At 35.8% G+C, this 27,472-nt stretch overlaps 1 protein-coding gene across 3 annotated transcripts in view; it reads left to right on the forward strand.

The window, feature by feature from the left end:
* Positions 1-27,472, forward strand: part of LOC149956012 (synaptotagmin-A-like) — a 109,940-nt gene that overhangs the window by 34,873 nt on the left and 47,595 nt on the right. The window lies entirely within an intron of this gene.

Consider the following 27,472-nt stretch of genomic DNA (forward strand, 5'->3'; position numbering starts at 1 on the left):
TTGGCCTCAATTTTTCAAATCCAAAAGTAAAACTAAACTTCTAGACTAATCTAGAATAAAAACCCTTGAATAGTAATATAAGTTTCAATTTTATATATTTTCCGATTTGCCGACAATTTCCGCAATTCAGAAAATTTTCCGGAAATTTTTCAGCATTAAAATTTTCCGGAAAATTAACAACTCTTAAGTTTTTCGCTCAGATTTCTGTTAATAGTCGACTAACTGAACTACAGGGCCCCCAGAGGTCCTATAAATCCTATAAAATCCTATATTTTCCAAAATGTCCTATAACATCCTATATTTTTAGCAAAATCCCCCAAAAGTCCTATAAAATCCTATAATTTTTATATTTTGTTCATTTCAAATCCAGCCACTGACAACGTGAGTTAAGTTGCTAGATTTAGCTATAGGATAAATTCCTATACAAAGTCACTCTAGTCTATACTTTTGTTATTGTTAACATGGTTAGCTACTAGTATATTTTTGTGATAAAATGGTTAAATCGTTTCTATTTTTTAAGTGAAAATCTAAGATTTATTTCTCTAAATATAGATTTTGTTTTTAAATGTATAAAGTTAGTAAATTAAATAGTATATATAGTCCTATAAAATCCCATAATTTTGTAAAAATAGTCCTATAAAGTCCTATAATTTTGTAAAAATAGTCCTTTAAAGTCCTATATTTTTAGAAATATAATCCTATTTTTCCTATAAAAAAATTTAAGATTCGAGTGGGGGCCCTGGAACTAATTATAGACGCTCATGAAAAACGTTTTTCGGAATAATTTGCGAGCTGAATCAGTTACACCGCTTGTATATTAAAAATATTCCTTCCGCTCCATTTAATGAAGTAGCTAGCTTCGTTTTATCGCGCGTACGGTTTCCGAATAGCCCTATCTTAGAAACATATTAACATAGTGTCCGCCCTTTAAACCTTTGTAAAATAATAAAGCTCGAATTCTCCGGCGTGAAGGCTATAACGCATTAACCGCTCGGCTGATCCAAAATTCCACCAGAGTGTTACTGAGGAGACTACATTTTCCTTCTGGAATGTTTTCGAAATAAACCTAAGCCTTGGCTTTGGGTTTCCATCCATTACGGCCACTGTTGTTGTGAAGATTCTGGCTTCACGCATTCCACGCAGTTTCCTTTCTAATAAATATTATTACAATCTGACGAAACTTTATTTTGGTTCGGGTCACGAAAATACCATTCCAAATTTTATGAAATCCCACAGCGCGAAATGCTTCAAACAATGTTTGAAACGACCATTTGAAAGAAACTGCAATTTGATTTAAACGTTTATAAAAGTGTTACGCAATTTAAAACAGTCTTAAGAATGTTTAGTAATCATATTTTTTTGGAATTCTATATTTATGCCGAATAGTTTAAGACTTTAAACCAGCTTCTAGCCTTCTATTAAGTTTGACTTAAAATCGATAGAAAAACTCAGCTCCTCAATAGCCCAATATTAATTTTACCACTAGGGGGCCCACAAGTTGGTAATTTGCCCATTTAATAATTTTAGTAGATTTTCTACTTAAAATGTACATAACTTTTTTAAATTAAGACCGAGTTGTTTGAAAATTATATTTTTAGTTAGTATAAATCATTTCTGAACTACTTATACGGTTGCATTAAAAATAATTTAATTTTTAGTGAGATTTCTGGCCAATTCGCGGGAACCAACATTCAACTTACACACTGTTGTGATATTTGAATTTCGTACCAATTCTAACTCCAAAGAAACCATTTAAATATTAAGCAGCGCATGCTTTAAAATATAACGCTTTTAAGAGTATGTCATGCTTCTATGTATTACTACTTCTAGGCGAATCGCTGAACAGGTTTTATTTAAGGGTCTGTTGTTAATAATAATAATAATAATAATCAGCTAGGCTAATACCCAAGGCACCACCTTAGGCCTAAGTCATCGATCACCGAATATTTATATTAATTTTAATGAATTGAAATTACCTTTGATATGCCGTACTGGAACTATTTTGTACGTTTTCTTAAATCCCCCATAGTAAAATTGGTGATTTAAATCCATGATTTTTTAAAAAAATATCTTTGGATATAGGTAAAATTGTTTTAAAGCAACTGTTGGCTCTATCATTGCCACCCGTGTTATGGAAAGGCCCCTGTTATTAGAGATGGCCATGACTCTATCCGAATCATCGAAAAACGTGACTTTACTGGAGAGCGTGGTGCCATCTATTTATGGCAAAGGAAGCTAAAATTCAAAATAGCGAAATGATAACGTCGTCAGAGTGTCATTGTAGAGTATTATATTTAAACAACTTATACTCTATTTAGTGAAACTTAACCGAAATTATACATCCAGTGTAAAAATATTGTATAAAATTACTTTATTTTACGTTATTGACTAATTTACAAACGATCTAATCAACGCGAGGGGTACCTATAAGTATACGCCTTTTGGTTAAAAATGTAGCTTAACTATCTAGTTTTGATGTCGGCGCTAGCGACATCTGTTGAAAAAAGAGCTACTTCACTTTGAGCCAACACTTGATTTAAATCACGGAGAGGGGGTGGAGCTACCTTTAACTGAAACCAAATAGTAATTTATATTTGTATGTCCCAAATACATCCCAAAAAATAGGGAGTAAAAAAGCCTAAAAAAAATTAATATATTTTCGTTAAGTACTGAGAATGGAAAGTTTCGTTGAAATGTTTTATGACGCAGTAAATCAACTTAATTGCTTCCATTACTTTTATTTGCCATTACGGCGAATAAAAGATATTACGCGATGCGTTATTTATTTTCAGTTTCTATTTAGTTTCTTATCTCGCATATGAAAAGGGCTATAAACACAGATTAAACATTTTGAATTATCCAAGAAGTAAAGCACTTTCAAAAGTCTAAACTTTTCGGAGGGCCACGATAAATTTAGCCGCTTTAGTGTGCAAAGCTTTCTATAAATTGCAACGGCTTCTTGGCCTTGGAAGGTTTTTTTTTAATTTTAGGTTAAGAAAAAAGGACAAGTTCCCGTGACAGCGTGGTGGCCAGCCTCAGAGCTTCGCGACTCCAATAATCACTAAGGTAATTTCTACCGTTGCTCACGTCTATGAAGATTCATTCCAAGTAGAGATATGGATTCCTGTATTAATATAACTCAGGAATCCATACCTCTACTTGGAATGCTTATCGCGGCAGATTTTCGTATCGATGTGACTGACGGTTTTTTTTTGACGTCACTATAGCCACGTTCACACTAGAGCCTAAAACCCAGTTTAGGTCGGTTTGTATGCCAGTTTTGACCGCCTACGATAATTCTTAGTTCACACGTGCGAAATCGCTTCACCCCGGTTCGCTTATAGCCAAGGCTTAACGCCATTTCAAATTATGACTAGAATTTTTAAAATACTAAAATGTATCCCAAAACAATTAGTTAATCATGTTTACTATTCATATAGTAATATTATTTGACATTATTTAGAATTATATCCCCATTATTTTGGAAAATACGAGCAATTTGACTTCCCCGCCTTGTCGTTTTGAAAGCGATTCTAAGCGAACCGACTTGGACGAGTTGCTTCCCGAACCAACACGAAGCGATTTCTCACGTTGGTTTTAAAAACCAGTTATCTAAACGAAGCGAATTTAGGGGTAAGTGTGAACGTAGCTTTAGTTAACTTAACAAACCACAACGTGAGAGGGGAGTTAGAGTGATCTTACCATACGCGTTACGTATAAGCATTCCAAGTAGAGGTATGGATTCACGAAGTTGGTCAATAACATAAATAACGGCAATTATAAACAATATTTTTACACGGGATGTATAATTTAGGTTAAAGTCCACTAAATAGAGTATAAATTGTTTTAATATATTACTCTACAAGGACTCTCTGCAAGAATTCCAAGTAGAGGTATGGATTCCTAGGTAACTAAAATCGCGGTACTTTGCTAATTAAGCGTAATAACTCAATTGAAATTATAAATTTTCTATTCAGTGTTGACTTCAGCAACCGAATTAACTTGGTTCCGTGGAAACTGGCTCCTTTAAATTTGTATTCCGTGCACAGAAATATAACGGAAAAGAACTCAGAATGAATGAAATGTACTGAATGATTAATGTCTTTAATCTAAACGTAGTATTTTTACTTTTATATCCAAAAGGAGAACATTACGGCAGTGATGATATACGGCCTTGAACGAGTTAACGCGGGGGGGGGGGGATTTGTCGCTCTGATACTTTGACATTTCCCCGCTCGTTCCAAATCCATCGCTTATAATCTTCCGACCAAAATATCCTCGCAGGATTACGCTGCCAGCTTACCTGCTGAACTTATTGCACTTACTTATACCATCGAGGTATGGCGGACGTTAGTATAAATCACCCGGAAATTCTGCTTTCGCGTTAGAAACAAGGTGTAAAAAAGGACAAACTATAGTTCGGCGCTTAAGTCGCCATCTACTTTCGTTAAACCGCAGACCACCTACCCCAAGAAGGACATGTATCGCTGCTCTGGTAGTAGTTTAATTATGTTTATAAGTCTCGAATGTGATGTGGATTTTTTAAGAGCGCGCCATCTCACGGCAAGTAGAGGCAGTTTGGAAGGGACAAAGATTAGCACGCGCGTTAATAAAAAATGTATTTTTAATTTCAATTTCGTAAAATAAAGAATTTCCCGCGCTATTATCTGTTGTAAACAAGCCGCGTCACTTTTGAGACACTTTTTTCGAGGTTGATGCGAGTCCTTCTTGGGGTAGGTGGTCTGTGGTTAAACCGAACACAATTAAGTATTTATTAATTTCATTTACTTACATTTAATAATTTAGTTCTTCATTTTAATTTAGTATTAATATAATTATTCATTTGAATTTAATTCTTAATTTAGTATTAATTTAACTATTCATTTTAATTTAATTCTTAATTTCAATTTAATTTTTCATTTTATATTAATAATAATTTAATTCTAAACTTTAGATTAATAATGATCTAATTCGGGATTTAAGTTTCATATTAATTTAATTATGAAATTCTGAGGTTAAGTTGAATATTAATTTAATTATGAAATTCTGAGGTTAAGTTGAATATTAATTTTATTATGAAATTCTGAGGTTAAGTTGAATATTAATTTAATTATGAAATTCTGAGGTTAAGTTGAATATTAATTTAATTCTGAAGTTCAGTTGAATGTTAATTTAATTCTGAAGTTAAATTGAGTATTAATTTAATTCTGAAATTCTGAAGCTAAGTTGAATATTAATTTAATTCTTAAATTCTGAAGCTAAGTTTAATATTAATTTAATTCTGAAATTCTGAAGCTAAGTTTAATATTAATTTAATTCTGAAATTCTGAAGCTACGATTAATATTAGTTTAATTCTGAAATTCTGAAGATAAGTTTAATATTAATTTAATTCTGAAATTCTGAAGATAAGTTTAATGTTAATTTAATTCTGAAATTCTGAAGACAAGTTTAATATTAATTTATTTTTAAAATCACCCGTTTCAAGTTTAACATACAGTACCACTAGGTAGAGAGGTTCATATACCTAGCACAGACAGCGACAAAGCGAAGAAGCCCTCCTTATCATAGACTCTCCCTCTATACCCCCTTGGTATTAGTGTCAACCACATCTAAATTAATGAAATTTGTCCCGTTTATCGAAGTATAATTCCCGCGCCATCTATGATGCGCCTAACTTAAAAATGGGATCATCTACTTAAAATGTCTTTCGAGGAGATTTTTTTAAACGCTATATTTGTTAGAGATAAAAAAGGGTGCAGATTTATATGATAAATTCAGCTCAATAGGCGCTTCAATAAAACATTTTCAAGGTAATTGCGAAGAAATAATATTTCTGAGAGCCAGGACCAGAAAGTTACTGTTTATAAAGTAGTTGTTAAAATAATGGTAACTTTTCACCTGCAAATAGAGCGCCGTGTTTTTGCTAAGCCTTAATATGTTATAAAACGCTAAATGGTTCATAGAAACCCTTTTTGTATAGGGCGCGTCAAAATTCTAAGAATTCCTCCTTTGATAGTGAAAATCCTTACGTAATCTCTTCTCACGAGTTCTCTTGAGAAGAGTGCGAACAAGGACAGTAAATACCGGGACGAGAAAGTGTATTGGCGGCCTCTGTTGGAATATATCACCTAAAACGACCTAAACGCAAGGAGAGTTAGTTGTAAACAAAAAAAATGGCGGTCACCTAATTTTAGCGGTTCTTGACGAGGCTTAAGTGTTCAAAACAAATGGGCATTTTTTATTTACTCTCGTAGTTTTATTTTTAATTTAACATCAAAATGGTAAAAACTAACTACAATAATACTGTCCATGGTGAACCACGTCTTAACAATGGCTGCGGTTTGTTTACATCTAACTCCCCGTGAACATGAAGACGTTTAAAATCGAAATTTTTTTTCCTGCTTTCTCGTCCCTGTATCTACTGTCCTTGGTGAGAATGCCTCACACTTGGTCAAAAAGGGGGATATTATAAATAAAAATGGCAGCTAATATTCTAATCAGTTTACTTGATTCTGAAGAAACTAAAAATTATGATATTTTTGTGGACGAAAACTAATTTCAGAGAAAACCGAATGGTTAGTTAATTTCCGATGAAACATTTCCTTTTAAATTATAAATAAAATGTTTTCTTCCTTTCTAAATTGTCGTGAAATCGTGTAAAAATAATATTCATTGTCAAAGGCTTAGTTTACAACGTTCGTTTCATTATCGTAAGCCGCCATCTTTAGAAGAATCTATTTACATTTGACGCTTCTTAGCGAATTCGCACGGGGACAAAATTCTCCCGAAGAACTCTTCTCAAGAGAAGAATTCCTTCTCAGAATTTCGACGCGCCCATACCCTACATAAGAAAAGTTTCCATTATTTCAACAAGCACTAAACAGAGACTCGCAGGTCCTGAGCCCTCTGGGAAATATAACCTCTTGGCAATTTCCTTGAAGATGGTTTATTGAAGCGTCTTTTAACTCTACTGTAACTCGTGATCGAAGATCCAACTAATCAATTTCTTACATTTTTTTGGCCCTATAGAGACTTGGCACTCCGTAGCTTTGGCCATGGCCGCCATTGTGGTCATATTTTTCTCCCCACGATAAAAACTATTGAAAAAAAACTGTGTCCCTATTCGTAGCTGACTCTTTTGTGTGGCCGGTGTTATGTTGCCAAGGTAACGCGTTTAGGACGGTATGACATTAAGACGCCCATGGTGGTTACGTGATTGATTTCCAGGACCTCGTGATCTGCGACGTAGAATAATGTCGTGACGTAAGCCTACAAGCAAGCACCAATTTCGGGAGACTAGCGCCGCAAACTATTATAAAAACCGCTGTAGATGGCGCCACAGCAAATACGTAAGAAGAAACTGTATCACTTGAACGTTTTAAGCTTCTCCGGGTAGAAGTGTCACGTTAGCAACTCTGCGCCGTGTCTCACTCGCATAAAAGGCTGGCTCGTAGTCAATAGAGTCTTATAAGCCAGCGGCCTTGACGTTATATTTTAGTGATCTTGGACCAAATTGTTTCAGTCCTATTACAGTGCCATCTCGTATTAAAAATAATAGTTAAAAGTCTAAGAAAATAGAATTGGTGATTGCCATAACAGCAAAAGTGACATAATTACCAAAAGTGTGACAATCCCCGTACTTTCGTATGCTAAAGGTTTAATGAATGCTCGACTCGAGATCGACCACATAAAAGACTATTATTGTCGCCCTTTCTGGTATTATATCGTAGGTAGATGGCAATAGCGTCTCCACAGAACGACGAAAAATAAAAAAATACAGTAGCTTTGATCACTGCTACTTAATTCTGCCGTTCCTCACTAGGAGGCGTTATTTGTTGGTTTTAACTTCCTTCCCTCCCCAAGGCATACTTTCCCTTCTCCCCTTCCAACTTGTATTTCGCTCGTAACATTCATTAAGAAAGAGGATCGATTGACACACTTTTGGTAATTATGTCACTTTTGATAACAGTTATTTAAAAGTTTGAGGCGACTGAAAATTTCAAATTTGGGTGAGTATGTTGTTTAAACACTTGTCGTTGGAGTAGCGGAAGAAATTCTAGTCTTAGATTTTTCAATATTCCGACGGATTTTTAGCTATCAATGTGATAAAACTAAATTATTGTCGGTGAAAAGTGGCTTAATACATTAAACCTTAGCCCAGACTTGATGCACAAACCAAATACTCTTTTTCGGGTATTTGGTCCCGATTGTCGCAAAACTTTTTAATCTTATCTAAATATCGTTTTTTAACTTGCGGTTTTAAACTTTCAAAATATTCTGCCCGCGACCAAACCTTTCTCGTTCTTTTTACATTTTGGGCAAAGACTATATAACGCTTCGCTTACTAGACCGGCGTGTTCTATGGCTCAACTTGTATACTGATTGTGGCTCCATCTCGACGCTGGCCCAAAATTTCCCCTAGCTTGAGCTTTGTTACTAGTGGCGCCTCTAGCCGCTGGTCCAAATATTACCCCAGCTTTTACAGTGCTACAGAGGTGTTAACAAGTTTTTCCTAGGAACACGCCTGTCTAGTAAGCGAAGCGTTATATAGTCTTTGATTTTGGGTACCGCTAAGGGAAGTTAGGGGATCCATTTCAAACCGATAACTAAGATGGCGCCCAAAATTGTTTCTTTTTTAAAAATTAGCCAGAACGAGATGGCGCTGTGAACGGTACAAAAGCATTAAAAAAAGTGTTACGTCACCTAAATTCAAAAATTAATTTACTGAAAGAGCTATATAGCGCTTACGCACTTCCTGCCGAAACTCCGACAAATTTACCATGGCAACCACATATAGATAAGACTACTGCCAACTTTGATTACGCACCGTTCGCGCAACATTAAAGTTGGTCGTGATAGGACAAAACAGCGACTGATGAAGATGATGAATATCCCCAGACGGGTGGACAAGAATGGGCTTTCGTTTTGCCATGGTAACCGAAAAGGTTTTTGGTAACTTAAAACCTGATTTTCTCTACGGAAAATTTAAAAGTTTAATTAATAAGAAACATAATTCAGAACATGTGTAAATTGTGGTTAATGCATGTCAATTTGGGTAAATATATTTAATTTGGTGTTGGTCCATTTGATCGAAAAATATGTGATGGACAGTCGATCATTATACGTTGCAATTTATCGAAATCCCATTTGATCGAATCCCATTTGTCATTTGTTTAATAAGATCGAACCTTCAAATGATCGAATACTATTTGATCGAATTCAAAAGTATTTATAGTACCAGTTGGTATGTTTTTATTTTACCGAATGTCAATATGAAGTGCAGAAGGAATAATGATGGAATAATTCATTGCTTAAGTGCAGAAGGAATAATGATGGAATAATTCATTGCTTTAACTGTATTAAGCCACAAAGATGAAAAGATTTTTACTTTATACACTATATGATGGAATTTTTTATGACATCGACGATAACGGCCCGTTGTTTTTGATATATATAAATAGGGTCAGGTTAGGTTAGGTTAGGTCAGCGGTTCCCAAAAGGTGTTCCGCGGAACCCTGGGGTTCCGTGGAAGGGTCACAGGGGTTCCGAGATTTCGCAGTGTGGCCATCTTTGTTTGTGTCAAGAGTCTTTTAAGATAAGTAAAAAAAATGAGTTGGGGTTCCGCCAGAATTAGCTGGATAATTTAGGGTTCCATAGCAAAAACAAATTGGGAACCGCTGGGTTAGGTTAGGTTGATGTACGCACGCCGTAGGCGCGTATGCACCGTTGCCTTTTCGATTTACTCCCAAAAACTAGTAGTTTTACCCTACAGTAGCTTTCGATCAAATTTCGTTCAATCAAATGCCATTCGATCAAATGCAATTCGATCAAATAGAAATTCGATCAAATGGGACCCGTTCGATCATTTGGGAATCGATCAAATAGACTCAAACCCTTAATTTGTGGTAAATACATGTCAATTTGGGTAAATTTACTAATTTGTGGTAAATACATGTCAATTTTGGTAAATATACTTAATTAGGGTAAATTGTGGTAAATGCATGTCAGTTTGGGTAAATATACTTAAATTGTGGTAAATACATGTCAATTTGGGTAAATATACTTAAATTGTGGTAAATACATGTCAATTTGGGTAAATATACTTAAATTGTGGTAAATACATGTCAATTTGGGTAAATATACTTAATTCGGGAAAATTGTTGAAATGTGGGTATATTGGTTTAGATATGGGTAAATACACGTTAATTTTCGTAGAGAAAATCAGGTTTTAAGTGGTCAAAATCATTTTCGGTTGCCATGGTAAAATGAAAGGCCATTCTTTTCCACCCTTTTGTGGATTTTAAACTTACACTCGGGTCTACTAGCCACCAGAGTTTGAACGAAATCTGAGATAAATACCTCTGGTATAGTCTCCTTATAAGAACATATTGTAATAAATACGATAGACCAATAGACCATTCTATAAAATCACCTACGAGTGCTTTCCTATTTTGAAGTTTGAAAACGTTTGGCCAGATTTTCGACCGAGGCCAAATTATTCATCTGGAAAACCTGTGCTTTGTTTCAGAAAAATAATGTCTAGAAATACCTCCCAAAATATAATAATGTAAGCCTGACCCAAATAATACCGAAAATAAGCTAAAGTTTTGAAACCAAAGAATAGAAAAGATTAGCTAGTCCCAATGCACAAACTTAGTCTTTGTGAAATGTGTGATCGGTTTTGCTCGGATTTTATTCATGTATAATTTTGACCATATACTAAACTAAACTAAGAACATATTGTAATAAAATACGAATACTTTGTATTGGTTAAATTTTTTTGATTTCTTTTGATGTTCCTCTCTTCTGTCTGGTCGCATCAGAATTTCACAGCTCTAATTAAGGGTAAATTGGAGATAAACGACTTAAACTAAATCGCTTGTTGAAGCCCTTTAATTATATACTTTACATATACCACACATTCTAAGCTAACCTCACTAGATTATTATCCTAAAGGTTGTTCTCGGAAATTATCGGATCCTGGTATCGCTCCATTTTCCGAGAATCGAAGTTAAAGTTGAAAGGTCATAGAGTTCTCTGATCGAATTACCTATTTAAATCAATTTGAATTAAATAGCGGACTTCGGAGAAGGGGTTAACTGATATTCTTTACCACTAATTAACTATTGGATTTAAAATTATCGAAATTAGTTTGGCTAAAGAAGAGTTGTGCTATATATGTCAAAATGCGTTTATGTATGTAAATCAGTTTGGTTATAATTTTTAAATTTAAATCGGACCTATTTAATGGTTTTATTTTATTTTTTTCATTATTATTTTTGTTTTTATTTATTTATTTTTTATTTTTTTTATTATATCATATTATTTTATTTTTATTTTACTTTACTTTATTTAATTTTATTTATTTTTATTATATCATATTTTTTATTTTATTTTATTTTATTTTTTATATTATTTTATTTATTTTTATTATATCATATTATATCATATTATTTTATTTTGATTTTACTTTACTTCATTTAATTTTATTTATTTTTATTATATCATATTATTTTATTTTACTTTTTATTTTATTTTATTTATTTTTATTATATCATATTATTTTATTTTTATTTGACTTTACTTTACTTCATTTAATTTTATTTATTTTTATTATATCATATTATTTTATTTTTATTTGACTTTACTTTACTTCATTTAATTTTATTTATTTTTATTATATCATATTATTTTATTTTATTTTTATTTTTATTTACTTCACTTTATTTAATTTTATTTTCTTTATATTTTTATTACTCTAATAGTGGAAATGTGAAACACGGTGACCGAGCATATCCTATATTTAATCCATAGTAAATTAGATACACTGTGAATCGATGAATCCGAAAACTTTCGTAGGAAAAATAAATAGCCAAAAATTCTCGGAAAGAAATGTATTTCTCAATATTTCCATTGATTATATTCCCATCGGTAATATTCCCGAGACACGTCACTATTTATAAGTCGCTTGAAAGAAATCGGCTCGTTCTTGGCCGAATAACTTCAAGGAAAATGAATATTTCGAAATTAATATGTCACAAACGTATAATCATACCATCCACGAGAAAGCAATCATAAAAGTAATAACTTCGGTGGATGAAATATTGATGGGTCACGTGTGTGGGACATATCGATCGCTGCTCTATGGAGGTGCACGAGTTCCATTCTGGGAAAAAGACAGTCCGGGCTTTCATCCCTCCAGGAATGGCCACAAAGAAGCGAGGACGCAATTATGTCCTCGTGCGGATGCCGACAACACGACCCTTTCAATATCAATTTTCCCTCCGTGTGGACTCGTCTACATTCTAAGAAGACGGTATAATGATGTCTTCCAGAAAGAATGGCTTTTTCCCAATCACGTTTTATGCGACGACAGACAGCTCTGCGGTGTCTGTTTGGGCTCCAATAATTGTAATATTGTTTGATTCATAATTTTAATATTTTAACGTATTTGTTAACATTCATGGGGTGGAGAACTGGTTAGCACTTTCGGCTCGCAAGATGAGGAGCTGGGGTCGTTCCTATCTTATGGCCCTGGTTGAAAACTCGGTACAACTCCTTCCGCGTTGAGTTTGCCAGATCTCCCCCCCAGTTCTTCAATTTTGCCTTTCCATAAAAACATGTTGAGGTTAACGGTAATAGCTAGTAGGGAGCTGTTGGCTCTCGTGGCTTCCACCTACGTCTTCTAGCCCGGTCACTGGTAATTGGCTTTACAAGTCGGTAATGGACTTAGGCCTATGGTGGTGCCTTGGGATTATTATTATGTTCGAATAATCAGGTAGGATAACACCCTAGGCACCACCTGAGACTAAAGTTATCTAGCGACTTCTAATGCCTTTATATCAGATAGCCGGGTTAAAATACGTACATGTAGGAGGGTAGTGGCAAGCCCTTCATGCCACGCGAGCCAACAGCTCCCTACACTTACTATTACCGTTACTGAAGGTGGAAACCCCTTAATCCAGTAAGAAGATAATATATGAACTCTATGCGGGAGTAGTTCCGAGTTTTCACCCAGTACCACATGCTGGGATCGCATACGCCTATATTAAAAGGTGGGTAAAATGTCGACCCACCCCGTGAAATTTAAATTTATATGGAGGCGAATTTCTTGTCTATAGGGTAGTTTTGTATTACACATCGTCTGCGTTACAGATGATGTGTAACGAAATAGCAGTTTCTTATTGGTCTTTCATTTAAATTAAAATTTTGCTGGGTGGGTCGGCATTTTTACCGACCTTTTAATCTAGGCGTACAGTGATTAAATAACTAGATGTTGATTTAATAGTTGATTTGATAAAGTAGGAGGAGCATAGCTTGAAAAAGTCGCCATCTACGTCATAGTCTAAGTCTACGAGATCGAGCTAATGTCACGATCTACGACAAAGTTGTTAGTGCAAGCGCAAATCGATGGCGATAAAACATTGAAATAAAGCTCTGTCTCGTGATGTTATGATCAGCATTATTTAAAAATTTCAGGATGTAAAAAGGTCTATTGCTTCGTGGTTCAATAAAATATTTCATGTAGAATATGTTTGTCGCACCATTGCGCGCATAGTTTCGCCTCTACGCCTGGAGGGGTTGAAACAGGGAATGAACCGGAAGTTAGATACAGCTTCCGTTACAATTTCCCGGTCGAAAGTATTTTTAACCCAATTTTTAATTTTCAATGCTCACCAAGGTGATCTACTGCAAAATTCTAGTCGATAATTTTTATTGTTTTAAATTAATAAATTTAAATAATAAAATTTTACTGGCGCAATAATTAGAGTTTGATTTAATTAAAAGTTAAATGATGTAAGGCTAAAACTAATAATTCTCATACATAAGTCCCCCCGAGTTCTTCGGTATCCTATTCCATAAAAACTTGTAGATGTAAACGGTAATAGTTAGTGTAGGGAGCTGTTGGCGCGCGTGGCATATAGGGCTTTCTACCACCCTCCTACGCAATGTAACCCGGCCACCTGTTTAAAGGCATAATAAGTCGCTTGATAACTTGGGCGATTATTATTATTATTAAGTCAAGAGTTTAAATAAAACCGAAAATTTTTATAAACTGTTGTTCCATTAAATATTTTCTGATATTAAATAAAATTATTGAAAGCCCTAGGGACATCTATCGGATAACTTTAGCACTAGTCAATACGTGATTATGTCTAAATTTAGACGCTTATTCGCCTTGAATAATAATATATAATAATTTTAACCGATAAATCGCGCAAGTAATAGTCATTTGTCTTGATGGACGTTATTTTCCCGATAAGTCACGTCCTTGATGAAATCATTTATTAGGCCAAGACTATTTGGATTTAATAAAGGCTGGAGTAGTGGAGACGTGTTTTAATAATATGAACATCGATTTCACTATTTGAACCATAATTTACTGATTTGAACCATAATTTACTGATTTGAACCATAACTTACTGATTCGAACCATAATTTACTGATTTGAACCATAATTTACTGATTCGAACCATAATTTACTGATTCGAACCATAATTTACTGATTTGAACCATAATTTACTGATTCGAACCATAATTTACTGATTTAAACTACAATTTACTGATTTGAACCATTATTTACTTATTTGGACCATAATTTACTGATTCGAACCATAATTTACTGATTCGAACCAAAATTTTCTGATTTGAACCACAATTTACTAATTTGAACCGTAATTTACTGATTCGAACCATAATTTACTGATTTGAACCATAATTTACTGATTTAGACCATAATTTACTGATTCGAACAATAATTTACTGATTTGGACCATAATTCAGTGATTTGAACCATAATTTACTGATTTGAACCATAATTTACTGATTTGAACCATAATTATCTGATTTGAACCATAATTTAATTATTTAAGCCTTGATTTCATTATTTGAACCATGATTTCATTATTTGATCCAAGATTTCAGTTTTTGAACCATGATTTCAATATTTGAACAATTTTTTATTTTTTGAACTCTTATATAATTATTTATTTAAACAGCGATTTAAGGATTTGAAACGTGAATTAATTATTTGAAGAATTATTTGTTTATTTGAACCGTGAATCAACTATTTGAAGCATTATTTGTTTATTTGAACCGTGGTTTTATGATTTAAATAACTTGGGGATTAATTGTAAAAATTTCCGGCCCACTTACTTAACAAGTTGCCGCCTATTATTTTTTTTAAGCGAGCGAGGCTTACTGATGTTGCTATCCTGTTGCCTGCTCCGGATGGCTCGGATCTAAGTATGACTTCAGCAGATTGCCAATTATATAATTGCTCGGCATTCTGATAAAGTAACATTTTTAATTTGCCCAATCATGTAAATTAAATTAAATTATGTAAATTTAAGGGCAACAGCAACGTGTTAATATTAGCAAGGGGACCACAACTCATATATTTTTATATTTTTCATGTGTTCCTATAACTTCTAATTACACTATTTTCCTTTTTTTTTATTATATTTTTGGAATTTTTCGGGTTTTACCGGTTGCAATTATGTCTTTTGATAACAAAATCTACAAAGTTTAGTGGCTTAAAAATATTAGAAATCTTAGCTCGTTCAACCAAATGCCCTATAAAAACCGGCTTTTTTAAAAATTGAAAAATCCAGTATGGTTAAATATGGCTGTAACCGGTGGTTTAAACCGGTTAAAACCATTAATAAAAAATGATCAAATTGCTTATATCAAGCCCTCATTGCTCAAATTTCCCGATTTAAAAATTACGTTTTTGCGCGTGACAGTACCTTTACATTGTGAGGTATAGCAGACTTATTTACCCGCTTTTATACCCTACCATGGTGGCGTATTTTCACGCGCAAAATTAATTTTAAGATACCCTAATTGCTTATATGTTAGCTCTCATTACTCGCGACAAAAAGTGAAGGTTAAGTTTTGTCAATGTTTCTAATTAATTTCTCAATTTTTTTATAAAAAAAAGTGGTTTTAACCATGGATTTTATATGGTGGGTAAATCCGGCTTAAACCAGGGTGGTTTAATCCAGTCTGGCTGGCTGGTTGGCTCTTGTCAACCCTTTATTTTCACTTCATCCTATGAAATCGTAAAAATCGAATATTAATTTTCTATAATTCCTATGATATTTTTGTGAGTTTTCTGTGGTCACACTGTATTATTCGCTCTCCTATATCTGATTACAGACCACCTACCCCTAGAAGGGCTCGCATCAACCTCGAAAACAAGGTGTCTCAAAAGTGACGCGCAAACAGAAAATATGGCGTTAAAATTCTTTATTTTACGAAATTAAAATTAAAAAGTCGTGCGTGAGCCAGCTTTTACAATAAATTTTTAATTAATGAGCGTGATTATCTTTGTAACTTCAAAACTGCCTCTACTTGCCGTGAGATGGCGCGCTCTTTAATTACTTCCAGCGATGCGTCTCCCTCTTGAGGTAGGTGGTTTGTGATATGACGTAAAAAAATAAACGCATTGATAATGATAATGTGGCAACTCTTTTTATTGGTCAGATCCGTTATTAGAACCATTTTTAGGAAGATATATGTCAGTTTTCAATATTCCCGACTCTCGCGCAAACTTTGAAAATGCAAATGAGACGATATTCGGCATTTCGGCCTGTGTTTGCGGAGATGTTCTGTGGAATACAAATGTGATGTGAGCGTGCGAAAAGGTACCGTGTAAATAAAGGTTAAAAAGAGTGAAACGACCGCTGAATATTAACTAAGAACATTTAAATAAAATATCATTAATTTGGGAAAACAAGGAAGAGTGGAAGGCTTTTGTACTTTTGAAGCACAAAGGCTAAATTATAAAATAAATATAGATTTATTTGTATTGATGGATCTTTTATTCTGAAGGAAATTTTCCGGAAAATGAACGAGACCTTTTTTCCGGAAAATTTTCCGTATTTTTCCGAAAAAAAAATAAAAAAAGTTTTAATTCCATGATTAGTCTACTATTGTTTGCAAATTTAAATAAAGCAGCATTTTCGCCTAATTTTTTCGAATCTGAAAGTAAAACTAAACCTCTAGACTAGATTAAACTGATTAACAATGTAGCACTATTCATGTTTTGTAGTATGTTTACTGTTATTAGACATTTTATATCGATAAAAAGATAAAAACATTATTAAAACCCTTAAAAAAAATTTATGTTTCAATTTTTTATTTTTCCGAATTGCGGAAAATTATCTGGAAACTTTTTCGCATTTTATTTTTCCGGAAATTTAACAACACTAGAAATGCATGAAGTTATTTTCTTTAAATAAATCAATCAAATTCGGATTTCATGAAGGCATATTTGGTTTCATAAAACGAAAATGAAATAAAAATAATTACGACTAGAAAGGAAATTCCATTTCTTTTATTAATTAATTGTGAAAAACGAATTTTCAAAGTAAATTCAATTCTGAGAGTTTGAATCTTATAGTGGCCAGAAAACTTACTTTTTTTAACAATTGTTCGTGAAATACAGGGTGTTTCAAAAGGTTATGCAAAAAATTGGAGGAGTTGTAGGGGGTGAGTTGAGATGTATGCGTGGTTTTCCCCATTTTCCTACTACGAGTTAAAAGAGCACCAGTGAGCTTCAAAGTGTGGCCTAGTAGCCCCTGGAAGTAGGCTGCAACAAGCGCAAAACCAAGTAGCAGGGACTTTAAATACTGTTAAAGTTTACTTTTTTTTACGCTGGTAACCTCGATTGGTTTTCAAAGTCCTTTTTTACCTATCACACAAACCCAAACCTTAATGTTCGCGTTTCCCTGCTGCTTGGTTTTGCGCTTGTTGCAGCCTACTTCCAGAGGCTAGTAGGTAACACTTTCAAGCTCTCTGGCGCTCTTTTAACTCGTAGTAGGAAAATGGGGAAAACCACGCATACATCTCAACTCACCCCCTACAACTCCTTAAAATTTTTGCATAACCTTTTGAAACACCCTGTAGAATATCTTAATATAAAGGCGAAGTATTTTGACTATCTGTTCGTATACCGGTAATAAGGTTATACCTACCTACATTTCAAATAATCTTAAAAATGCAAACCAATGTGGATATGGTTTGAATACCAGTCTAACAATCTTTAAAACCAAAAACCACAAATGTATTTATACTTAGGTAGAATAACCGCGTTGAGGACATCCACGGCCACCATGGTCTAGTGTATCAATAAGATACCAAGCTAATTAATTTGATTTTAGAGGGAAGGAGATTACGGTTACAGAGTGAGGGAGATTGGAAGCCACGTTAAAAGTGACAAAGTTGTCTCAACATAATCATTGACAGTGTTGGGCATTTTCGTCAAGGAGCCGCTCAGCTCACTCACCGCTAGCATTCTCTAGCCTAATATCCGCTCACGCTCACGCATTTTTGGGCGGTAAATAAGCGCTCCTCTCTTTTCGCTCTTTTATGAGCGGTAAAATCGGTGCTCCTCTCTTTTCGCTCTTTTATGAGCGGTAAAATCGATGCTCCTCTCTTTCCGCTCTTTTATGAGCTGTAAAATCGACGCTCCTCTCTTTTCGCTCTTTTATGAGCTGTAAAATCGACGCTCCTCTCTTTTCGCTCTTTTATGAGCTGTAAAATCGACGCTCCTCTCTTTTCGCTCTTTTATGAGCTGTAAAATCGACGCTCCTCTCTTTTCGCTCTTTTATGAGCTGTAAAATCGATGCTCCTCTCTTTCCGCTCTTTTATGAGCTGTAAAATCGACGCTCCTCTCTTTTCGCTCTTTTATGAGCTGTAAAATCGACGCTCCTCTCTTTTCGCTCTTTTATGAGCTGTAAAATCGACGCTCCTCTCTTTTCGCTCTTTTATGAGCTGTAAAATCGACGCTCCTCTCTTTTCGCTCTTTTATGAGCGGTAAAATCGATGCTCCTCTCTTTTCGCTCTTTTATGAGCTGTAAAATCGACGCTCCTCTCTTTTCGCTCTTTTATGAGCTGTAAAATCGACGCTCCTCTCTTTTCGCTCTTTTATGAGCTGTAAAATCGACGCTCCTCTCTTTTCGCTCTTTTATGAGCGGTAAAATCGGTGCTCCTCTCTTTTCGCTCTTTTATGAGCGGTAAAATCGATGCTCCTCTCTTTCCGCTCTTTTATGAGCTGTAAAATCGACGCTCCTCTCTTTTCGCTCTTTTATGAGCTGTAAAATCGATGCTCCTCTCTTTCCGCTCTTTTATGAGCTGTAAAATCGACGCTCCTCTCTTTCCGCTCTTTTATGAGCTGTAAAATCGACGCTCCTCTCTTTTCGCTCTTTTATGAGCTGTAAAATCGACGCTCCTCTCTTTTCGCTCTTTTATGAGCTGTAAAATCGACGCTCCTCTCTTTTCGCTCTTTTATGAGCTGTAAAATCGACGCTCCTCTCTTTTCGCTCTTTTATGAGCTGTAAAATCGACGCTCCTCTCTTTTCGCTCTTTTATGAGCGGTAAAATCGATGCTCCTCTCTTTTCGCTCTTTTATGAGCTGTAAAATCGACGCTCCTCTCTTTTCGCTCTTTTATGAGCTGTAAAATCGACGCTCCTCTCTTTTCGCTCTTTTATGAGCTGTAAAATCGACGCTCCTCTCTTTTCGCTCTTTTATGAGCGGTAAAATCGGTGCTCCTCTCTTTTCGCTCTTTTATGAGCGGTAAAATCGATGCTCCTCTCTTTCCGCTCTTTTATGAGCTGTAAAATCGACGCTCCTCTCTTTTCGCTCTTTTATGAGCTGTAAAATCGATGCTCCTCTCTTTCCGCTCTTTTATGAGCTGTAAAATCGACGCTCCTCTCTTTCCGCTCTTTTATGAGCTGTAAAATCGACGCTCCTCTCTTTTCGCTCTTTTATGAGCTGTAAAATCGACGCTCCTCTCTTTTCGCTCTTTTATGAGCTGTAAAATCGACGCTCCTCTCTTTTCGCTCTTTTATGAGCGGTAAAATCGATGCTCCTCTCTTTTCGCTCTTTTATGAGCTGTAAAATCGACGCTCCTCTCTTTTCGCTCTTTTATGAGCTGTAAAATCGACGCTCCTCTCTTTTCGCTCTTTTATGAGCTGTAAAATCGACGCTCCTCTCTTTTCGCTCTTTTATGAGCTGTAAAATCGACGCTCCTCTCTTTTCGCTCTTTTATGAGCGGTAAAATCGACGCTCCTCTCTTTTCGCTCTTTTTAGAGAGCTGAAATTGGCACTCCTCTCATTTTCGTTTCGCTTTAAAAAAAAAATTTCGCCGCCAAATTTCGCTCTTAATAACAAAAGCGCTCACAATGAGAGGAGTGGTGCCCATTACTGAATCATTCTGCTTAAGTACGGACAAATACACTCTTGGTAAAATGAAATCTGAAAAGGACGTGAAATAATTTGTCCAATTGCATCTTAGAGAGAGCGTCTCATTTCCGGGTTTGCGAAACTGCACTTAGCAATAGAAATTATAGCTCCACGTCCGTCCTAATCGTTTATTATATTTGCTCAGAGTGGGTTCGAACCAAAGAAAGTGCATAAAGAAGATGATGGCCTTATTATTATTTTTTAAGGCCGATGGGGGACATATCCCAGAACACGGCGCAGATTTCCGTGATCAATAAATCCGAGTGTGGAGAGTAGGGTGCACCCGCAAAGGCGTATTAAGCCACGTGAGATTCAAAATGTACTAACTCCGGTTCGTACGGTATGAGATGCTCTTCGAGGGGCTAAACACTTCAGAATTCTACGACAAATCCTGATTAAACGGAAAAAATATATGGAAATCAGAAATATGGTGTACATTATTTTTCGAAGTGATTAGCGTTCTTAAGTTTTCCCTTTCCATAATAACTTGTAGAGGTTAACGGTAATAATTAGTGCAGGGATCTGTTGGCTCGCGTGGCATGAAGGGCTTGCCACAGCCCTCCTACGCATTTTAACCCGGCCACTTGTATTAATGGAATTAAAAGTCGGTAGTTGACTTGGACCTAAGTTGGTGCCAAGGGTATTAGCCTAGCTCAGCGGTTCCCAAAAGGTATTCATGGAACCATGGGGTTCCGTCAGAATTAGGTGGATAATTTAGGGTTCCAAAACAAAATAAATTTGGAACCACTGGCCTAGCTGATTATTATTATTATTATTATTATTATTATTTGGTTGAACCTATCTGATAAACAGATGGGCATTTATTTAAAAAAGAGAAAATTTCAAATTTAGATTATCGAAGGGATTTCAGAAACGATAAACTGATTTTGAGATTTCAGAGACCGATTTTCGTGTTGATTTCTGGTTTGTAAGGACCGATTTCCGGGATTTGGGGTAGATTTCAAGATATTGAAAATCATTATTCACAATAATGTACTCTATTGAAACTTTACCTTATTCCCTCATAACGATTTCCCCTTTCCATAAAAACTTGTTGAGGTTTAAGGGAGTTGTTGGCTCGCGTGGCACGCATTGTAACCCGGCCACTTGAATTAAAGGCTTTAAAAGTCGCTAGATGATTCAGGCCTAAGGTGGTGCCTTGGGTATTAGTCTAGCTGATTATGATTATATTATTTATTCCATATTTCTCGTATATTTTCTGATTTTGTAACTCGCAAGTGGGATTTCCGCAAAAAGGTTTTTCGAAAGTTACGCCGTTCTATTTCTCAGGATGCAACTTCTCATTTCGACGTCCTCGCTAATTCGTCGTCCTTTCCCCGAGTGTTCCGTTTGATGTCTTTATTAAGGCAGACGCGCTATTTGTTCTTCGCGCGACAGGGTAATACGCTCCCCATCTCGACCCTTTTTTATTGCCCTAAGGACTACCGGAGCCTTCACGCTAATGGATTGCTAGACGCACTCGCTCATAAAAGCTTTATTTTTTCCTAATCGCGCGATAGCTTGACAATGGGTCCCTCTCGAAAATAATATCTTTCGGCCCCTTTTTAACCAGCTCCCTACAAATTCGTATTCAATCTTCAATATGGCTCCCCTCTCAAACAAATCACTCCCAGATTTGAGTTAATGGGTGTATACAATAAGTGGTTCGTTGTTGGTTCAACGAAATTTATATTTTTTCCACCAGGGTAATTCCTCTAATCCCACCCTCTTATGTAACTGTAATGTTAGTTGAACTGATCATACAGTGGCGGTGAAATAGAGGGGTACAGTCTACCCTCCCAGATATCACATTTCGGTCTATAATTTTGAAATAATTAAAAAAAAAGAAATCACCAAAAAGAATAATTATGCTATCATGAATGTAATAATAATAATCTAGTCTAATACCCAACAGTGGCGTTTGATCAAAAAGGTAGCTATTCGGGCTGCTTAGCCGGCGCTTGAGCCACCCGAAGAATTTCTGAAGCGCCACATAATACGATTTGGCCAACTCTAATTACTTTATTGACTTTTCTTATTCACTGGACAAAAAGAAAATATTTCCTAAAACAATGCCACCGAAAATTCGATTTTTCAATTTTCTCATTGGTTGTCTTAAACTGAGGTTTACAAAATATTTAATATATACTATTTATTATATTGATTATATACTATACATTATATTTATTATTTACTATACATTATATTAATTATTTACTATACATTATATTTATTATATACTATACATTTTATTTATTATAATATATACTATACATTTTATTTATTATAATATATACTATATTTATATTATATATGTGTAATATAATATATAATATATTACATGCTATTCTGTTTTATATATATATAGAATATAATATTGGTTTATAGTGTCCCAAACCAATACAAAGTATCAACTCACCTATAGTGGAAGCACATACGAGTCAATAAGATAATCACAACAACAGAAAAGCCTATAAGTTAAATTTAACTTACAACATTGTTAGTCAATAAAACAGGTTATATTTTAATAAGAATAAAGGAGAACGCAACCCGTCAAAAGTCGTGCATTTTCGTGTGTACAGTTTTCATTGGTTAGACCCTTTAGCGCCGGCTGCCGTTGGAAGGGGTAAATACGGAAATTGTCTTCCCCCAGCCCGTAAAACGTTCAGCGTAAAGGCTCGTCCAATGAAATTTGTACAAAACACTGTGTTAGCGTGTTTAAAGGCTTGCTGCGTTCTCCTTGTGTTTGTTGCTACTAGCGGCCACAATTAAAATTAAGGTGTTATAAAAATGAGGAACAAAGTATTTTGGTATTAATAATGCGATAGAGTAATTTTACATCTGCTCTGATATAGATAGGCGAATATTATCTAGGCGTAATTTTTATTAAATTGTGTGATTGAGACATAACGGTTTTGTAAATATTAGAAGTTTTATAAAAATAAATAAACTTTTTAAAAATTGGTTCGACATTTGCAATATTAGAATCACGGGTATCAGCGTATATAACAGATCCATAAGAACGGATGATTTGACTAACATATTAAATAAAGTAATAAAACACTATGGAGAGTTAAGGAAATACGTAATGATGAACCTAATAGTTTGTTAGCTTTTGCGGCAGATAGGTTTAAAAATATGTTTAGTATATAGCATTTTGCTATCGAAGTAAATAGAGAGCCTTTACCCTAGTCAAAGGAGCACGTTTATACGCCTTTATTAAAAGGTGGGTAAAAATGTGACCCACCCTGTGAAATTTTAATTTATATGGAGACGAATTTCCTGTATGGCGTAGTTTCGTGTTTTCGATTTAAAATCGTTTGCGTTTCAGACCACTTGTAACGAAATAGCCGTTTTTTATTGATCTTTCAATTTAAAATTTTGCTGGGTGGGTCGCCATTTTTACCCACCTTTTAATAAAGGCGTATATTGTAAATAAAGATGATATGGTTAGTTTTTCTCGTGTACGTCATCACGATAGCTTTTTATGCATTAATTAAAATGATATATACATATTATAATTTACTGTAACTGTGTTAATATAAATTGTAACTTTCCTAATCGATGTTTTTGACCTTTCCAAAGCCCACTCCGTTGGATGAATTTTGCCCGATTTTTCCTATCAAGACGCTAAATTCCCTTTGCTCTCACCAGCGCAGCGTCCCGATCAAATTAATTCAATCGTTGCTATACGGTTGTGTTTGCGATGCTACGTCGTATAACGGTATAAAATAGCGCGCGTTTCTGACGTAATACGTGTCGAGTTCAAAAACCCCGCGTGGAAATGAATAACGAGCCACGCGGAGGTCCCTGATGTCGCGTTGTCAATGAATTCGGCGTAGCGGGGAGCTAACGCGGAAGAGACAAAACGCGCTATCTCTCCAGCCACCACCTACGGACGAGAACGGGGCTATTAATACTTTTCCGCTTCCGGGTTCCCGTGTCTGAGACAAAGGCCGAGGAAGCTCTTCCAAACGACGAAAATGGTAAGCCCTATCTTCCAGACTACCGCGGCCAAATTTATGGCAACCGGAAATTAAGGCGGCTTGTCTGTCGTCCACCTGTCCAAGGCCCGTCTCTAACGTTCCACCTTTTTTATGGTAAATCGCTTTACTTTTGGTCATTGACTTCGTCGTTCGGAGCTCCTAGGAGATTGTCGGGTAAAAAATGGACTTGTGCTAATTAAAGGATGTGATGGATGTTAGTGGCCAAAATAACGTGGACGTTGCCTTGGGAGATTATTTCCAAAATAGCTAGCGAGATTAAAGGTGAAGTGACTAGAGATAGTTAATAGGAGCAGATGTAATTAATATTTATCTTAGGACAGAATTATTCATCTACTCAGGGGCGTAGCCAGGAGGGGGGGGGGGTACAGGGTTGTACGTACAAATATTTCTATCTTTTTACTTTTTTTTTTCAATGGTGTGCCCCCCCGAAACAAAATCCTGGCTACGCCATTGCATCTACCTATCTTGCTGATTTTATGTTATTCGCTTGAAACATGATTTTTAAAAATGGTTTTTGGAAGAAAAAAAAGTTCTGGATGAAGACCGTTAGATATTGATTTTCTAATATACTATTTCAATATTCCCACGTAGATTAATTTTTACATTTTTCACCTATAAACGAAGTAATAGACACATCCGCGATTAGTTAGGAAAATTAGCGCCCAATGGAATCAGCCACGAGCCTACGAGCTTCATTTGCATGGCCTAGATGGTAGTAGATGCAGTGCGGCGGCGGATGGAAATTATTTGGTGGGGTACAAAAGTCAACATCCAGTACAGACCAAAGCGCTCCGAGAAAATGATGTATTTGTATGGCATATTTGCTAGTGATTTTCACGACAATAGAGCAGTGTTTAGCAAATAGCGAGTCTAATTCAGTATTTAATTAAATCACTTTCTTAATTTATATTATTATAATATTTATAGTATTATTTTTTTTTCTGAGGGTTTAGGAAAATTATAGACTAAAATGTGATATTTTTGGACGGCCAATTTGGGGGAGTCACAAATACATTGATTGTACCCCCACCTGAAATATAAGACGGTACAATGTACCTCTGTACCCCCTATACCACCACCACTGAATAGTGAAAGAATTAAAGGCGATAAAAGTGGCTTGGGCCTAGGGTGGTGCCTTGGGTGTTAGCCTAGCTTATTATTAATAGTTAAACTAAAGGAGATATTAATTTCGGTTATTTGAAGGATAGGCCACTTAAAGCAAGTATCGGCTCGAAGTGAAGTAGCTCTTTTTTCAACAGATGTCGCTAGCGCCGACATCAAAACAAGACAGTTAAGCTACATTTTGACCCAAAAGGCGTATACTTATAGGTATCCCTCGCGTTGATTGGATCGTTTGTAAATTGGTCAATAACATAAATTAAAATAATTTTAAACAATATTTTCACATGGGATATATAATTTAGGTTAAAGTCCACTTAATAGAGTATAAGTTGTCTAAATATAATACTCTACAATGGCTCTCTGACGACTTTATCATTTCGCTATTTTAAATTTTAGCTTCCTTTGCCATTAATAGATGACACCACGCTCTACAGTAAAGTCGCGTTTTTCGAAGAAACGGATAGTTTCATGGCCATCTCTAATAGCAGAGGCGTTTTCATTATACAGGTGGCAATGATAGAGCCGACAGTTGCTTTAAATGTAGAATGTGGAGAAGGGTCAAAAGTCACGTTCGGTTCTACTTTGCTCCCGGGTAGCCCCTGGAGTATCCCGACGGATTTGGCGTTTGTGACGTGTCCATGGAGTCGTTTTCCTCCCAGTTGAGAAATTACCAATATTTCAAATCCGACCTTTTGGCATCTGGAATCCGATCTTTGAAATCCCTGAAAGATTCGTCACATTTTTAAGGGGACCCTGAGGGTATACATCTAAGCGTTTATACAGGGTGTTTCAAAGGTTATGCAAAAATTCGAAGCAGTTATAGGGGCTGAGTTGAGATGTATGCCTGGTTTTTTCCTATTTTTCCTACTACGAGTTAAAAGAGCGCAAAAGAGCTTCAAAGAGTGGCCTACTAGCCCCCGGAAGTAGGCTGCAAGGAGCGCCAACCAAGCAGCAGGGAAACGCGAACATTAAGGTTTGCGTTCGTGTGATAGGTAAAATAGGACTTTGTAAGCAAATCGAGGTAACCAGCGTAAAAAAGTAACTTTAACAGTATTTAAGTCCCTGCTGCTAGGTTTTGCGCTCGTTGCAGCCTACTTCTTGGGGCTAGTGGGCCACACTTTGAAGCTCTCTGGGACTCTTTTAAACAATTTGTAGCGAAAAGGGATACTTCTCAACTCACCCCCTACAACTCCTTCAAATGTTGGCATAACCTTTTGAAACACCCTGTAAATCTTTAAGGAAACTAGTTCCAGACAATTTGGTTCATATTTTCATTCATTGGAGAAGTTCCTACGGGAGGAGATATGATCGAGTAACAAGAGAGTTACGTCGTGGGATCCGACATTTGTACAAATCCACTACACTCTGGAGAATAAATCATTTTAGAAACCTAGAAATCAAATTAAAAATCCCGAAATCGGAGCAAAAAATCAGTTCCAAAATCTCGAAAACAGCTTAGAAAACTAGAAAACAACACGCAAATTCCTCTCTGAAATCTCAAAATCAGTTTCTTATTTCTGAAATCGCTTAGAGATTCAATATCCCGTGCGCACAATTTGGTAATGTCAGACCGCACGTTTTTAGAGAACCACAGCGTCGTTTGTAATCTTCGGGATGAATTTCAGGTAGCCAGTAGTGGATTAGCCACCCGGGCCCTAGGTTTGAGATTTCTTAGGGCATCCGTGACTTCTAACCTCGTCTCGGGGCATGAACTTTTAGCAAGATCCGCGGGCTCCTAAGCTTAAGCCTAATCAGCCTTTTGATTAATCCGCCCCTGCAGGTAGCTCTTCCCCTTCCGTAATAGTGAGTGTAGGGAGCTGTTGGCTCACGTGGCATGAAGGGCTTGTCAACACCCTCCTCCGCGCTGCAATCCGGCCACTTGAACTAATTAAAAGTCGCTAGCTGACTTGGCCCTACGATGGTACCTTAAGCCGCGTTCACAAAGACATTTTGTTGAGGTCTTGTGGAGAATTCTGAAGTAAAATGGGGAAGAGCATTCCGCTTTCGGCGGGGGATCCGACTTCAGCCTTTCTCTTTCTACTTCTGCACAAGGTCAGCAGTTCACAAAGACTTCCTTTACTCGCGCTAACA

The sequence above is a fragment of the Leiobunum rupestre genome, chromosome 2, assembly GCF_980474605.1.
Source record: "Leiobunum rupestre chromosome 2, qqLeiRupe1.1.hap1, whole genome shotgun sequence".
Lineage (NCBI taxonomy): Eukaryota > Metazoa > Arthropoda > Arachnida > Opiliones > Sclerosomatidae > Leiobunum > Leiobunum rupestre.